At 35.5% G+C, this 14,193-nt stretch overlaps 1 long non-coding RNA gene across 1 annotated transcript in view; it reads left to right on the top strand.

The window, feature by feature from the left end:
* Positions 1–14,193, top strand: part of LOC105739640 — a 316,721-nt gene that overhangs the window by 190,834 nt on the left and 111,694 nt on the right. The window contains exon 5 of the long non-coding RNA XR_001115590.2: positions 1,233–1,420. This is a non-coding gene — a long non-coding RNA (uncharacterized LOC105739640). The remainder of the gene's footprint in view (positions 1–1,232; positions 1,421–14,193) is intronic.

Here is a 14,193-nt window from a genome sequence, read left to right as displayed (position 1 = left end):
CTCTCTCTGAGGAGTATCCTGACATTCCCCACTTGAAATTCCCCCTTTCTCCTGGTTCTACCCTCATTATGTAGAGGGCAGTAACCAAGGTGGTGAGAACTGTTAGAGAGTGAAACCAAGATCCAGGAAGCTTGGAGAAGAAACAAACGGCAAAGCAGCTGGTGTAGATGAGGGCTTTGGAGAGTTTCAGAGGTAGGATGTGGCTGTGAGACAATTGGAGTTCTGGGGAATAACCGCCCTCCATGTGGCAAGGGCAGTGATGGGGCTGGGATTTTCACAGTATATTATTCATGCCTCCCCTGTCCAACCACTCATTAGAATGTTTTTGTAAGATTACAAAAAAAAAAAAATTTAGGGTTTTCTTCTAGACTGCTTTTCTTGGTAATACAACTCTTTCTTATATTTCCATATATATATTTTTGTATATATTTAAAATGATTAGGAGTGGTTGTATGAAAATCTAGTTTCCACATTTTCCCCAAGTAATACTGGTATTCTTTACTACTATGGGAATGTCCGTTCAAGAGTCAAGTTCTTTTTCAGAACTAGGTTAAAAAAATGTTTCCAATAATTTTAGCAAATATTTCTGATTTATCTTCAAAGTTGATTAAAAGAAATGTATCTAAGTCATCAAAATGCTTTGTACATCAGAACCTAAAAGAGAAGGAAAGACATTCCCCTCCCTATAGATATAAATACCAATCCACATATTTGAGCTCAATTCTGCTTCAGTGAACTGAAAATTGCATATACTATGTTAAATTGCATTCAAAGCATTGAATCATGTTCTCAACATCAATACATCTTCAAAGAAATTGACATGGGAAAAAATCAGACTTTTGAAAGTCATTGAATTTCAATCAGCACTTCATTACACAAATTTCAAATGTGGGAGCAATTATGTCTAAGTTTTCTTGGAATTGAGTTTTATCAGAGAAGTACAAATGATTATATATAGGCTTCAACTATCTCATGGCCTTTAAGGAAACTTAATCCCCGTCTGAAGTATTCATATTTAGTTCTGACTGCTATTCTTCCTGTGGACTTTCTGAAGGAACTATTCCTCCCTCTTCACAGACACAAATCCTTTCACTACTTGTCTGTTTTTCTTCTTAATATTTTAAAGGGAATTTGTGAATTATCAGTTGCATATATTTCAAAGTTAATTTCAATAACATTTCTGTGAAATCTAATAACTACCTTTTTTCCATTTGCTCTTCATATTTGTATAGATTCTGAGAGGAATTGCTGAAAAGGATGGGGAATCTGAGCTACATATGCATAGCATTGATTTCAGTGAGAAAACTACATATTTTTGACTATACGAAAAAAATCTGTTCTTGAATTTTGATGATAGTTGCATGGTTTTTAAATTACCCCTGGCAGAAAAATTATGTCAAAGGTGAACCTAAACAAAAGGGTGAGTGGCATGTACTTAAATGTCACCTGGGAGTGAAGACCACCCAAAGATTGTCTAGATAGCCCAAACATTTATGGCTTTGTGGGGCATGTGCTAATTTTATATCTAACCCAGGAATCGCACCACTCCATAAATACTCAAGCTTCTAAAACACACTTTGAACCAGTCATAACATCTTACTGCTCTCCATCAATTATGAGTTAAATAAATTTTTTTACATGTGATTACTTTGTGTGAGAGACATGATTTTTTTTCCTGAAAATTATACTTAAACTTTCCAACTCCCCAAGACAGTCAGAATCCTTGATAAAGATAAGACAAAGATAATGATCCAAATAAAATTTTCTGCAAAAAAGAAGATTTAAAATTGAGTGGAAATTTTAGATTAGTCCATGAACAGGTAGAATATTAATATGTAAGCAAGAGAATTCGGTGTGATCCGAGCATTGTCAGTAACAAATTTTTTAAGTTTTAAGAAGTAATTTAATTATTCCAGAATTTCTCATTTCTTTGAAAAGGAAGCTATTTAATACATGGAGTTCTGCATTTCAAGGAATGAAATTGCCTTGCTCAAATAGAGGCATATATATGTAAATATAAAGCATAGTGGAAGCGGAACTTGATGGGCAATAAGTAAAATGCTAAAAATAAAGGAACAAAAATGTGTTTGTCAAAGTGAGTTCTAATTTGTTGGATGCCGTCTTTAAATGCTTAAGATACAAAAACAAACTCAAAGGGAAAACAGAAGTAAATTGTGATGGTTATCTTCCATTTTTAAAGATTTTAACTTTCAAATAACGTGAAAACTTTTCCCAGATAATAGTTTATCTTTTTAACAGAAGTTTGATATTTCAGCAATAAGTCTGTGAAAGAAGCTTTTCCATTTGACCGAAAATTAATTTTATTTCCTATGTATCTTTAGCAATAAGAGGATACCTCATGATTTGTGGACATTATGTCATGTGTTTTGTGACATTTGATAAGAACGTGACACTAGGCTTGCTGAACATTAAAGGTAGTTTCCATCCAGATGCATAGCCCACGGGGTGAATTCCTGATGCACAGGGCTAGTGTATGAGATGAACTCAGCAATGTGTAATTAGTGTGTTTCAATAAAGAGCATGTCTCCTTGTGAAGCATGGGGAATTGAAAGCACCCATGATTTAAATTTTTATTTATTTCTGCCTTTATTATTTTATTACTGTTAGTCTTTTAAAAATATAAATCACAAGTGATTTATATATAAAACCACTCTACTTTTAAATTTTTGTTTACTTCTGCTTTTATTATTTGATTACCATTAGTCTTTTAAAAATATAAAAGTAGAGTGATCATTTGCATATTCTTAGATTGACTAGTATTACAACGTACTTGCATCAAGCAAGTTATGTTTCAAGAAAAATGTTCAGGCCGGGTGTGGTGGCTCACGCCTGTAATCCCAGCACTTTGGGAGGCTGAAGTGGGTGGATCACGAGGTCAGGAGATCGAGACCATCCTGGCTAACATGGTGAAACTGCATCTCTACTAAAAATACAAAAAAATTAGCCTCTACTAAAAATACAAAAAATTAGCCGGGTGTGGTGGTGGGCGCCTGTAGTCCCAGCTACTCGGGAGGCTGAGGCAGGAGAATGGCATGAACCTGGGAGGCGGAGCTTGCAGTGAGCCGAGATCGTGCCACTGCACTTCAGCCTGGGCGACAGAGCAAGACTCTGTCTCAAAAAAAAGAATAAAAATGTTCATTCTATTCTTGAGTATCTGAAAATGCCTCTGTGTTACATTCATGCATGAAAAATCATCTGGCTGGGATAGGATTTTTTTACGTCTAAATTGAATGTGTGGTGTGATGGCCTGCTGGCATTATATGTTATAAAGAAGTATTAAGCAACAAATGTTTTGAAAACTGCTGTGGCAGTGCTATTGATCTAGATGTAAGAGACTTAGAGCATAGGTAACTTTGAATGCCTGTTTTTTCAAATAAGTTTTTCAGCCAGGTGTGGTGGCTCATGCCTGCAATCCCAGCACTTTGGGAGGCCAAGGCGGGTGAATCACTTGAGGTCAGGAGTTCGAGACCAGCCTGGCCAACATGGTGAAACCCCGTCTCTACTAAAAATACCAAAAAATTAGTTGGGCATAGTGGCGGGCACCTGTAATCCCAGCTACTCAGGAGGCTGAGACAGGAGAATCACTTGAACCCCGGAGGCAGAGATTGCTTTGAGCCGAGATGCACCACTGCACTCCAGCCTGGGCAATAAGAGCGAAACTCCATCTCAGAAATAAAATAAGTTTTTCAATTGTTGAATGAAACAATTGTGCTAAATGATCCCTACAGAAAATTTCAATTTCCAAATTTTATATTTTATGACCATATTTTATGTAGCTCCAGAATGCACTGCAAATCATAGGTATTAAGTAGATGTTTAATAAATAATGAACAGATATTGAGGAGAAGTTCTTCTTTGGGAAGACCTGTGTTTTGCTCTGCCCACTTGATTGTTGCATAGAATTATTTTCTTTTGGGGCAGAGAGAGATTACATTGTATTTTCTCTTTCTTTTAAAATTTTATTTCATTGTGGTAAGAACATTTAACATAAGATCTACTCTCCAAGAAGTTCATGATACACTATTGTTGACAACAGGTACAATGATCTACAGCAGATCTCTACAGCTTATTTATCTTGCTTAACTAAAACTTTGTGCCCATTAATTAATAAGTCCTCATTTCCCCCTCCTCTAGCCCTTGGCAACTACCATTCCACACTTTGATTCTATGAATTAGACTATATATGATAATTCCCGTAAGTGGAATCATGCAGTGTTTGCCCTTCTGTGGCAAGCTTATTTCACTTGGCATGTCCTCAAGGTTCATCATGCTGTTATTATTTCAGAACTCTTTTTGTAAGACTAAATAGTATTTCCTTATGTGTATATACCACATTTTCTTTATCAATTTATCCATGTATGGTTGTTTATATATCTTGGGCATGGTAAATACTGCTGCAGTAAATACTGCTGCAAGATCAATTAAGATCTTGGTTTTAATACTTTTAGATAGATGCAAATAAGTAAGATTGCCAGATCATATGGTAGTTCTATTTTTAATTTTTTTGAGAAACATCCATATTATTTTCCACAGTGGCTGCACTATTTTATATTCCCACCAACGGTGTCCAAGGATTCTAATTTTTGTACATTCTTGTCAACACTTTTTTTTCTCTTTTTTTGATAATAGCCATTCTGACATGTGTGAAGTAATATCTCATTGTGTTTTCAATTTGCATTTCCATGGTGACTAATGGTGTTTTTCATTTGTCTCTTGGCCATTTGTATGCCTTTAGAAAAATGCCTATATATGTCTAGCCCATTTTTAATTGAGTTATTAACTTTATTATTGATATTATGGGAATTCCTTATATATTTTTAAGATTAACCCCTTATCAGATACATAGTTTTCAAATATTTTCTCCCATTCTGTAGGTTGCTTTTTCAATCTCTTGATTATTTTGCAAATAGCTAAATCAAGCTTGAGAAGCAAGGACAAACCTGAAGGAATTACACTTCCTGATTTCAAACTATAATAGAAATCTATAGTAATCAAAACATTATGATATTAGCATAGAGATAGACATGTAGACCAATGGAACAGGATAAAGAGTGCAGAAATAAACCCACATTTATATGGTGAACTGATCTTCAACAAGGATGCCAAGAATACACAATGGAGAAAGAATAGTCTCTTCAACAAATGGTGTTAGGAAAACTGGATATCCACATGCAAAAGAATGAAATTTGATTTTTATCTTACACCATACACAGAAACTAACTCAAAATGGATTGAAGACTTAAATGTAAAACCTCTACAAGAAAAACCAGAGAAACGCTCTGTGACATTGGTCTTGGCAATAATGTCATAGATATGACACCAAAAGCACAGACAACACAACCAAAATAAGCAATCAGGACTACATCATACTAGAAAGTTTCTGCATGGCAAAGGAAATAATCAACAGAATGCATGGCAGAATTTCATCTTTTGAAATCAAAAGATCATAATCTTGTGCTTTGAAATGCAAGAGCATCAAACTGTATAAGAAATGCATACTGATGTTAAAATATGGGCCAATGTATTTTAACGTATGAGGAATACTTTTGGAAAATTCTTATCAATATTCAGGAGGCTTTATTTTTTGATAACATAGATTAAATTTAAAAAAATAAAATGAAATAAAACTGAAAACCACTTGTGTTTTCTATTCCTCCAACTTATACACTAGATGAGAGCATCTCATTAGGCAGTTGAGGTAAACTCCAATTCTGCCACTTAAAAATAAGACTATTTAACTTCTCTGAACCTTTGTTTCTTCCTCTGTGATATAGAGATAAGAAAATCTGCTTGTGATGAATATACATTCAGATGAAGATTAAAAGGTGGGCAGATCACGAGGTCAGGAGATTGAGACCATCCTGGCTAACATGATGAAACCCCGTCTCTACTAAAAATACAAAAAATTAGCCAGGCATGGTGGTGGGCGCCTGTAGTCCCAGCTACTCAGGAGGCTGAGGCAGGAGAATGGCTTGAACCCGGGAGGCGGAGCTTGCAGTGAGCCGAGATCGCGCCACTGCAGTCCAGGACAAAGTGAGACTCTGTCTCAAAGAAAAAAAAAAAAAAAAAGGCAGCATCAGGTATATATTAAGAATATAAGAGGTACTTAATAATTACATTTACAAATTCAGTAAGGGGATAGCAGAGGTATTACCAACGTCTAATAGATAAAAAAAAATGGAAATCACGAGTGGTTTTGAGATTTTCAGAAAAAATGTTATAATAATATAAAACCCCGACAATGACTGGAGCACAGGTTCCTTGACTCCAAGCCTCGAATGCTTCATTTTCCTATAAAGTATGGAAGGTTATTGTTGGGTATAGGCCGGTATTTTTAACCTTTATTTGTTCAAATGTGTTCAGATGTCACAAGAGAGATTTTGACTATCAAATTGAAGTGAAAGTTCAATACTTTTATCATTGTAATTGCATTTTATTCTGGATAGTGTAAAACATACTTATAAAAATAGAATAATCACATATTTGAACTCATAAAGAGCAAGGTCAAAGCAGAATACCAAATATTTTGAGTCAAATATTAACAATATATCAAAAGCTAAGATAAATAGGAGAAATATTTAAAGCAACAAATAATATACAGGAAATTCTTTCATGAATGTGCTTCTATATAGAAAATTAAAGTAGATGGCATAAATTTTACATGCTCAATAAAAAAGTAAACCTAAATGGAAATCTTTTATAGCCTACAGATTTTAAAAATAAAGAAGCAACTTAGGTTACATCTAAAAAATAAATAATACACATAAAAGAAAAGAACAAAGCAAAAAATGTACAAACCTGGCCCAAGGTACTTTGTCTAACAGTAAAAGACTTCATTTTAGTAAATATAAAAATCTCTCTCATTTTTTAAATTCTTGGTTTCTTTGGGTTTTTATGTGTAATCTGTTACTAGTTACAAAGTCCCCCCAAACAATGATAATAACAATAATAAAAACCCTTGATGAAAATTAAAGTATTGAAAAATTTTATAAGTACATACCTCCAATATATATTTTGCTGGGGAGGTAGATTTAAGTTTATATAGCCTGTACATTGTTGTCAACACAAATAACAAGGCTGAAGTGAAGCAACAAATCTGTCTACAAGATCACAAATGAAACATAAACAGTAGGAGGTCTCATAGCTATTTAAGGAACTTCATGGGCTTTGAAAGCCTTTCTACATGAATCGTGGTGTTTTGTCTCCCAAATGCTCTAAAATTATTTTTAAAATGTTGGCAATTTCACAAACGTTTTATTAGCAAAATATACTTTAAGCATATGCTATTTTGTGAGGCAGCAATTGGATGATTTTTCTTATAAGCGTCCATAAACAGTTGGAACTTATTGCCAATTAAAGACAGAAAAAGTGCCCGAGTCAAGGATATGATGATGTTACTCACATAAGAGATTAATTTATATCACTTTGAAAAGACCATGTGCTAAAGCTGTGTTAAATCTGTCAACTGGGCACAGTGTGGAGAGTGAAAAGAATTCTATGTTAACAGCCTGGGATGCAGGGTCAAATTTTCCTTGGCCGTACTGCCCGTATAACCTTAAGCAGGACGGTTAAGGTTTCAAGGGAACTGTTTTGGTTACCTGAAAGGCAGCCCCCCAGATAATCCCTTGAGGTGCCTTTCTTGGTTTGCTCTGCGATTCTATCATTTTGCTCTCATTTTCCTAGTCTGAAGGATTAGACATTTCCTAACTTAGAAAGCATAGAACATCTGCTGTACACCTTCCTTTGTTTTGTCTTTGGGTTATCTTTCATGTCTGTGAGCAACCAAGTCCAACGTATTTTATATGTGGAAGAGAGATCTCTATGCCATCTTTTTGGTTCCCAGAAAATGCCTAGGAACCCAGGTGCTGGAAAAAACGAAAATCATGTGAAAAGCTATTTTGCAACACAGTAAGAATTTCTACTTCAAGTTGGGTTTATGACACGCCAGTCCATAATCTACAAGCAGAGAATATGATGAAATAAGCCTTACAGATGGATTCTACCAAGAAAACTCTGAAGTTGCCATTGGAAAGCAAAAGATATATTATGAGGCAAGTTCCACGATTATAAATTAGATGGAAACCACTCTTCTCCAGCCTTAGAAAGAACCACAATGTGAGAAGCTCAGATTTATAAATGATCGAGTTTATGAATAAAATATAAAATTTTTGTCCTTTCAGATAGATAGTTATTACACAGCTATAAGCCTTGGTAAACATTTAATTTATTTAATATAAGATTCTTTTAAAAATTTGAAGATGACAAAGATAACTTTAAATTCCTTTACTAATTAGATAATAGAATCTATGAGCTAGAAAAAACTTCATAAAGCATTATGAAGTATGAGTTGATAAATTTTAGAGCTTGATCAGGTTATAATATTCATCTTATTTCAAAATTTTCTGCACACCCTCAGTGTTGCTGCTATTGAATAAAATTTCAGACTTTTGCCTAATAAAATTTTTTCTTAGCAAGATTTTTGTTCTGCTCTTGGGCTCAAATTCTGTATGATCCAGTATGATTAGTTCCTTGTATCTTTATTTAGGTGACTTGCAAAAGAGCTAGTTGATATGTTCTGTGGACCAAACATTTGTAAATCTGAAGACCATAATGAAAATTAATGAAAATAATGTGCCTTCATGTGTTCCTTACACTTGAATGCAAGAAAATGCACATATTTTCCCATTATCCAAGCAGTTTTTTTTTTTTTTTTTTTTTTTTGAGACAGAGTCTTGCTCTGTTGCCCAGGCTGGAGTGCGGTGGCACTATCTCAGTTCACTGCAGCCTCCACCTCCCAGGTTGAAGCAATTCTCCTGCCTCAGCCTTTTGAGTAGCTGGGATTACAGGCACATGCCACCACTCCCAGCTAATTTTTATATTTTTGGTAGAGACGAGTTTTCACCATGTTGGCCAGGCTGGTCTGGAACTCCTGACCTCAGGTGTTCCTCATGCTTTGGCCTCCCAAAGTGCTGGAATTACAGGTGTGAGCCACCATGCCCAGCCCTAAGTAGTTCTTGAAGAGAGAAATCGTGCAGAAAAAAAAAAAAATGATGACTTTCGAGAGTCAAATGAATGGTTATTGGTCATCAGCTGTTGTAAATGGAGCAAAGGGTGAGAGAAAAATAATAGATTTGCCATTTGACTCATGTAAGAATGCAGCTATTCCATATCAGAGAGAAATATTACAAAATCAAATCCAAATGTTTGGTAAATATAGAAGGGATATAGTGGCATGGAAGTGTGTTGCTAAGTGAAATTAACTGAGTGTTCAGTACACAGTGCTGACTAAGAATTGGGTTGTGATGTCAGATTGCTTTCACTCAAATCCTCACTCCACTATTTATTAATTATAGAATCTTTGGTAGAATAGTGTAGTCATCCTTTTATCTGAGGTTTAGCTTTCCATGGTTTCAGTTACCTGCAATCAACATGGTCTAAAATATTAACTAGAAAATTCTATAAAGAAACATTTTCTAAGTTTTAAATTACATTCCATTCTGAGTATTATGATGAAATCTCATACTATCTTGCTCTGTCTTACCCAGGACGCAAATCATTCCTTCATCCAGTATATCCACACCATAGATGCAACCTTCCTGTCAGTCACTTGGTAGTCCTCTGGGTTATCAGATTGACTTGTATAGTATCACAGTGCTTTGTTAAAGTAACTCTTTGTTAAAGAACTTTGTTAAAGTTCTCTTTGGAACCATTATTAAGTAACTCTTATTTTACTTAATAATGGTTCCAAAGTGCAAGAGTGGTGACGCTAGCAAATCGGATATGCCAAGGAGAAGCAGTAAAGTGTTCCCTTTAAGTACGAAGGTGAGTTCTCAATAAAGAAAAAAATGTTATATGCTGAAGTTGCTAAGATCTATAATAAGAACAAATTGTCTATCAATAACATTGTGAAGAACGAAAAGAAATTTGTGCTAGTTTTGCTGTCACACCTCAAACTGCAAAACTTGTGGCCAAAGTAAGCGATAAGTAGTTAAGATGAAAAAGGGATTATATTTGTGGGTAGAAGACATGAACAGAAAAAAATCTCAAGTGATGGCAATGTGTTGCACCAGAAAGCATCGAGCCTTTATGGAAACTTTAGCAAAGGATCCCCTGAAACAAGTGACACCAAGCCATTTACTGCAAGCAAACGATGGTTACACTGATTCAGGAATACAGAAGGTCAATAGTAGCCTAATGCTGTGTCACAATGCCTGTCATTCACTTCACTTCCTCTCATCACATAGGCAATATATCATCTCATATCATCCTAAGAAGAAGGATGGGGTAGTACAATAAGATATTTTAAGAGAGAAAGAGAGAGTAAGAGAGAAACAACACATTCATATAACTTTTATTGTAGTACATTGTTATAATTGTTCTATTATATTATTATTTATTGTTAATTACCTCTTGCTGTGCCTAATTTATAAATTAAACTTTATCATAGATAAGTCTGTATAGGAAAAGACATATATAGGGTTTAGTCCTATCTGTTGTTTCATGCATCCACTGGGGATCTTGGTGCATATTCCCTTCAGATAAGGGGGAACTACTGTAATATGAATTTTAAGACTCAGTTTCCTTATGTGCATAATAGAGATAATATATACCTCATAAATGAGACAATGCATATAAATTGCTTAATACCATGCTGGGCACAAAGTAAAAGCCCAAGAGATATTAGCGTAGCCAAGAACACTCTAAGTGCTTTATCTCATGTATCCTCAGCAATACAATGTTAGGTACTATTGTCATCCTCCCCATATTATCAGTGAGGAAACCAGGCCAGCGAGAAGGTTAAGAACTTGCTCAAGGTAACAACAATAGCCCTTGGAGGGGTTTAGATTCTAATCCATCATTCTAGGTGCATATTTATCATTACTATGTGGCACACAGAAGCCACATACTCAAATGCCTACAAGGGCCTGTTGGTAAGACAAGTAACTGAAATAGCCAGTACGAGTCAATAGAAAATGGGTGCATTCACTGTTTACATGTTTTGATATTGTGCTGGTCCGGCAAAGAAATTTCTGAGGCCAAATTTAGTCTGCAGCTTAAATGCAGTCCCTGCACATCCAAGTATCTGAAGGTAAATTTATACCCTGGCTAGGCTTGCATTTGCATACTAATGGAATGGTTGGTTTTCCTCCATTTCTTGGCCCCTAAGTGTCCATAAGTGTGGAAAATAAAGGAAAGAATCTTAGCACTGAGTAAGTGATATGGAACATTCACTTTCCAGGGAGTACTTATTGTCTCTTCTTTAGTAATGAGTGGGCTCCTTCTTTATTTTAATATGCTCGACCAACTGTATAACACAGAGGCAGGTGTTTTGCAAGTCTTCAAAAGTGGAATGGATGTGTGACTGTTCAAAAATAAATTGATGAGAAGTAGAATGAATAGATTTGTTTTTGGACTGACTGACTGAGGGGTCTCCTCAGTACCTCTGAAAACGTATCAGGTTCTAATAGGATTTTAGAGAAAGTTAATTGGAGACTTAGAATCACTGCACTGGATTGTGGACTTTATTCTTCTTTGAGTCATTTTGTGAGTTAAGACAAATTTCTTAACATCTTTGGTCTATTTCCTCAGCTATAATTAAAATGGTCTGAAGAGGATAGTCTTTAGATTTTCTCGATTCTATAATGTCTCTATGTCCATGCTTTTACCTTAATCTTCATCCTTTATCAAAATTCACTTTATGGTGACAAGTACACTTCTGGGTGCCTTTGGTATAAATCAAGTTGTGAGAGTTAAAAACTTGGAAGAAATAATTTAAATGGTGACATTTTATCAAGCTTGATTAAATCTTGAAATACATCTGTCCTGAGTGTTGTATTGTGCTGGCTCATTTAAAATATTCTAGGTATATAATATGATGTGTAAATATATGGAAAAAACCATAATCTGTATTAAAAATGTAGTCTATTTTGTTGATTAATAGAATTAGTAATGTTTAAAGACAGGTGGCATGATCTTTTAGGAGTTAAGCAACAGATCTACTGCCCTCAAATGAATGCTGTGCAAAACCCAGCAAGTTCAACAGTCCTTACTCTATTCTGTTAGTTCAGTCCTTGAGGTCAAGAACTTGTTTTTCATAGTATTCATCTGAGAGCAGTTGATTTGTTGTTTAACTTCTAAAAGATCATGCCAACTTTCTTTAAACCTTAAAGACAGGTGGCATGATGTACATTTGGTGTGGTGTGTGGTGCTGTACATTTCCGCTTCTGGAAGGACCCTATTTCCTTTCTCACTTAATTAAACGGCTTGCTCAGCTTGCCTAAAGAACTTGGTGGTGCCCATTTTGAACCAGCCTTCATAGAAGGTGTTAGTTACATCAGAGAACAATAAAGGAGACCTTTTCTGAACTGCAAATAGGCTGCAGCACTGTGGCTATTTGCTAATAGAGGGCTTTAGATTAGTGCTGTTACTAATTTAGTGTGATTATTTTGCACAAGACTTGCTTTCATTGTCAAACACCATCTTACAGCAATGAGAGTGAGGCATATTGCTGTGAACTACAGCCACTGAAGGCTAATAATAATTACCGAAGGTTCTGACCATCAAATTGGGTTAAGTCAGTTTAAGACAGTGACAAAATCAAATACATTACCTGGAGAATTCAGAGTCGCATATGACCACTTGAGATTAGAATCAAGGGCAATAGAAGCTAGATCTTTCCTTGGGTAGATAAATGAGACAAGCTGCTGTCAATGATATAAAAAGAAGATAAAGAAAGATATGCATTAAAGAATTAATGTGAGTATCCTTTTTCCTGACTCATTCAGGGTAGGGTGGGACCAAATGAGGTTGTTGTAATAGATCTAACCAGGCTGAAATAGAGATATTTGTGGTCTTCTATGTTATTCTTAATTTCTTAATTATTCTAGATTAATTTAAATGATATATTTGTGAAGTTAAGTTCTCAATTCATTCATGTATTTAAAAATATATGTTGTGTGCCTACTTTTCTAAGGTCTAGGAGTCAGAAATTAATAAAATAGACAAAAATTCCTGACCTCATTGACCATGTACTTTAATACGGCTACGAAGGCAAAACATACATACATACTATGTACATGGATACCTAATATGTTAGATGGTGATGAGTGTTACAGAGAAAAATAAAGCAAAGAGAGAAGGTAGGGAGCGTTGTGGGAAGGGGTAGCTGCACGTAGTTTTAAGCAGTATAGTCAGGGAAGAGCTAATTGCTACACTGACATTTGAGCAGAGGTCTGATGAACGTGAGAGAACAAGCTTTGTGAATGAGGGGCGTTCCAAGAAGAAATAGCTGTGTGCAGTGAAGGCACAGATGAGGAATCTCAGTAGCAAGTCCTGTATAGCTGGAGCTGAGTGAGAGGGGAAGGGTCATAGGAGATTAGGCGGAGATGAGGGACCAAATTGTGTGGAAACTTGTAGATGCTTTCAATGATTTTGGATTTTATTTTTTTTTTTGCATGAAAAGGGAACCTACTAGATTATTTTGAGCAGAGGAGTGAGCTATTTCCATTCATATTTAACAAGGGCATTCTTGTTATTAGATTGTGAATAAATAGATGGAAGCGGGGTAAGGGCAGAAGCAGGGAGATTAGTCTAGGAGGCTGTAGTGGTTCACCTGGAAAATCATGATCATGGTGGCTCAGACCAAGGAGCAATGAAGGGTGTGAGAAAGGGTTGGACACTATTGGACACTATGTATATTTAGTAAAGTTGTGAGGATGGGTTGACAGATTAGATGTGGTCTGTGCAAGAGTGAAAGGAGCTAAAGGTGACTCCAAAAGCTGTTGTCAGAGCACGTGCAAGGTTGGAATTGCTGTTATGTAAATAAGGAGGAAACTTTAGGAGAATCAGATCTTGGGGGAAGCTCAAGAGCTTAGTTTTCAACATATTAAGTTGGCAGTGCCTAATAGACATGCAATTGGACATACTGAGTAGACAGTTGAGCATACATGACTGGAAATCAGAGAAGAGGTTTGGGATTAAATGACATAGTTGATCATGAGCACATAGATGATATTTAAAATGTTACGAAACTAGGTAACTATGATCAGCTTAAGTGTGAATGCAAATAGCAAAAGGAAGGGGCCCGTAAACTGAGACTAGGAGCACCCCAGAAATAAGAGGACAAGGAGGAATAAGGACGAGAAATAAGAAAGGTAGTGTGAATATTATTTC

This window comes from Nomascus leucogenys, chromosome 4 (genome assembly GCF_006542625.1).
Source record: "Nomascus leucogenys isolate Asia chromosome 4, Asia_NLE_v1, whole genome shotgun sequence".
Taxonomy (NCBI): Eukaryota; Metazoa; Chordata; class Mammalia; order Primates; family Hylobatidae; genus Nomascus; species Nomascus leucogenys.
Note: the sequence above shows the minus strand (reverse complement) of the source record. Positions and strands in the feature narration are given on the sequence as shown.